Genomic DNA, 3,990 nt, shown 5'->3' on the forward strand with positions numbered 1-3,990 from the left:
AAGGGTACTCGCGATTGATTTAATAACGTTGTAGTGTGCAAGAGGGACCGTCGGACTTTCTTTCTATATCAAAAAAATCTGATAAATCCAAATTTTAAACACCTAAGTACTGTAAAAACTACTTTTTTGAAAAAAACTGTTTTGCAAGTTTTCGAGGTGAAGGATTTACTTTTAAACTCTGAAACATTACACGAATCGTAAGACGAATTGCTGAAACAGTTATCGCGCAAGAAAATACGAAATAATCAAGATTTTGAATTTACATTACGGCCGGCCACGGCACCTGTTCGATTTTTGCCGTTTTTTACCAAAAATACTAAATATTCGAATTTTTAAGATGGAAGGGTACTCGCGATTGATTTAATAACGTTGTAGTGTGCAAGAGGGACCGTCGGACTTTCTTTCTATATCAAAAAAATCTGATAAATCCAAATTTTAACCACCTTAGTATGTAAAACCTACTTTTTTGAAAAAAACTGTTTTGCAAGTTTTCGAGGTGAAGGATTTATTTTTCAACTCTGAATCTTTACGAGAATCGTAAGACGGGTTGCTGAAACAGTTATCGCGCTAGAAAATACGAAATAATCAAGATTTTGAATTTACATTACGGCCGGCCACGGCACCTGTTCGATTTTTGCCGTTTTTTTACCAAAAATACTAAATATTCGAATTTTTAAGATGGAAGGGTACACGCGATTGATTTAATAACGTTGTAGTGTGCAAGAGGGACCGTCGGACTTTCTTTCTATATCAAAAAAATCTGATAAATCCAAATTTTAACCACCTAAGTATTGTAAAAACTACTTTTTTGCAAAAAACTGTTTTGCAAGTTTTCGTGGTGAAGGATTTACTTTTAAACTCTGAAACATTACACGAATCGTAAGACGAATTGCTGAAACAGTTATCGTGCAAGAAAATACGAAATAATCAAGATTTTGAATTTACATTACGGCCGGTAACGTCACCTGTTCGATTTTTGCCGTTTTTTACCAAAAATACTAATTATTCGAATTTTTAAGATGGAAGGGTACACGCGATTGATTTAATAACGTTGTAGTGTGCAAGAGGGACCGTCGGACTTTCTTTCTATATCAAAAAAATCTGATAAATCCAAATTTTAACCACCTAAGTATTGTAAAAACTACTTTTTTGCAAAAAACTGTTTTGCAAGTTTTCGTGGTGAAGGATTTACTTTTAAACTCTGAAACATTACACGAATCGTAAGACGAATTGCTGAAACAGTTATCGCGCAAGAAAATACGAAATAATCAAGATTTTGAATTTACATTACGGCCGGCCACGGCACCTGTTCGATTTTTGCCGTTTTTTACCAAAAATACTAAATATTCGAATTTTTAAGATGGAAGGGTACTCGCGATTGATTTAATAACGTTGTAGTGTGCAAGAGGGACCGTCGGACTTTCTTTCTATATCAAAAAAATCTGATAAATCCAAATTTTAACCACCTTAGTATGTAAAACCTACTTTTTTGAAAAAAACTGTTTTGCAAGTTTTCGAGGTGAAGGATTTATTTTTCAACTCTGAAACTTTACACGAATCGTAACACGGATTGACGAAACAGTTATCGCACAAGAAAAAACGAAATAATCAAGATTTTTAATTTACATTACGGCCGGCCACGGCACCTGTTCGATTTTTGCCGTTTTTTACCAAAAATACTAAATATTCGAATTTTTAAGATGGAAGGGTACACGCGATTGATTTAATAACGTTGTAGTGTGCAAGAGGGACCGTCGGACTTTCTTTCTATATCAAAAAAATCTGATAAATCCAAATTTTAACCACCTAAGTATTGTAAAAACTACTTTTTTGCAAAAAACTGTTTTGCAAGTTTTCGTGGTGAAGGATTTACTTTTAAACTCTGAAACATTACACGAATCGTAAGACGAATTGCTGAAACAGTTATCGTGCAAGAAAATACGAAATAATCAAGATTTTGAATTTACATTACGGCCGGTAACGTCACCTGTTCGATTTTTGCCGTTTTTTACCAAAAATACTAATTATTCGAATTTTTAAGATGGAAGGGTACACGCGATTGATTTAATAACGTTGTAGTGTGCAAGAGGGACCGTCGGACTTTCTTTCTATATCAAAAAAATCTGATAAATCCAAATTTTAACCACCTAAGTACTGTAAAAACTACTTTTTTGAAAAAAACTATATCAGTTTGCGTTTTGCCAAGTCAAATGGCACACAAGAGATCCAAGACACATATATAACCTGTACAAGAGTTTTACAATGAATAACTGAATACAATACCTGTCTAGTTGTCGGCATTTTATTTGTTTCCATATAACGACATGATGTAACATTGTATCTCCAAAGATTAGTAATTCTAAAATAACGAATGCAAACCCATGATTTATTTGATGTAAAAAAAACCGTATAATCGTTGTAACTTGCAGATTTCGCTCAACATTATACAGCTTATATGTATAATTTGTATATTATACATATAAATATAGATGTATAATTTATATATATTATGTATTTATTTAGTATACATATGTATGTCGGTATATAATAGTGAACGAATGATACACAAAGTTCAGCTTAAAACAATTGGCAATAGCATGAATTTAAATAAATACAATAATGCAGTATCAATTAACTTATTATCAAATTATACAGATAATTATCGTTCTATTTTATCGCACGTTGTTTATATCTTTTCTTACAATTTTTATAATTTAAACCCATGGGTAGATATTCATATAAACTATAATTTTTTCGAGATAATCAAATCACTAAATTCCTTATACAAAAATACAATCTTTACTTCAATTAATGAACTTACAAATAGTATAGATACATTTCAAAATTCTTTAATCGTAACATGACATCATTGCAATTATCATGAATGTTTCATCACTGCGTGAATCATTGACGGAGAATCGATCTCTTTATATACCTAATCTGTATTAATTATTTACTATTGTCATATATTATAAATCACAGTTGTGACAAAACTAAATAGTTTAAATAGTCCAAATTTGCAAATAAAATATTACCTTCAACAAAAGATTCTTCAACGTATTTTAATGATTTATAAATAAATGTTAACATACATAATTGAATAAATAATAAATATACAGGGTATAATTTAATACAAAAAAACATGAAAAAAAAAAAATATTAATCTAACCTAAGCTTTCATTCTTTTCCATTAGATCCGTGCGTATGGACGATCTTTATGGAAAGTCTCCTAATAACAACAAAAATATAATATCATTATTATCGATTACAATTTACATTAATCGCTATTATACGTGTAATATGTTTCTATATAAACCATAATAGAAAGTACATTATAATATAATATACATTACAAACTATAACATTCATGTGCATTGTTTATATTTAAATCAAAAGCCTATGCGTTTGTATAATACTCAAGGTATGACCATTAATCGTGGTATGCTGATTTTAATGGTAAACATTAACACATATAATATTTATATAATATAAATGCTCTGAATTAAATAATTAATTGTATTAAAAAAACCTTAAAATACACCCCTTTTAAATACATTCAAATTGTAAAAAAGTCAGTATAAAATAAATTACAATAGTGTATTAAAAAATAATAATTTAAAAAATATAAAAATTCCAAAACCGTTAAATATTTTAAATTAAAAATACGTGGAATAAAGAACTTAATTTGACGTGTTTACAGAACATGTAAAATAATTATAAGCCTAAATTAAAAAAAAATCAATAAAAATAAATTGCAAAATTGCAAAATTAATGTTTCAAAAATGAATTCATTATTATCTAATTCTACTTTGTGCTAATAAATGTTTTATAGTATTAAGTAAGGTAAAAATAATGTAGTTTTCTATACAAATTCACAATAATAATATAAAATAATTATAATAATTGAATGTATTAATACTCACAAAATGCTCTTTTGAAGTCTCTTTAATTTTTCTCTTGTTGCTTAACGACATTACACTAAACTTCACC

This window comes from Rhopalosiphum padi, chromosome 1, assembly GCF_020882245.1.
Source record: "Rhopalosiphum padi isolate XX-2018 chromosome 1, ASM2088224v1, whole genome shotgun sequence".
NCBI lineage: Eukaryota > Metazoa > Arthropoda > Insecta > Hemiptera > Aphididae > Rhopalosiphum > Rhopalosiphum padi.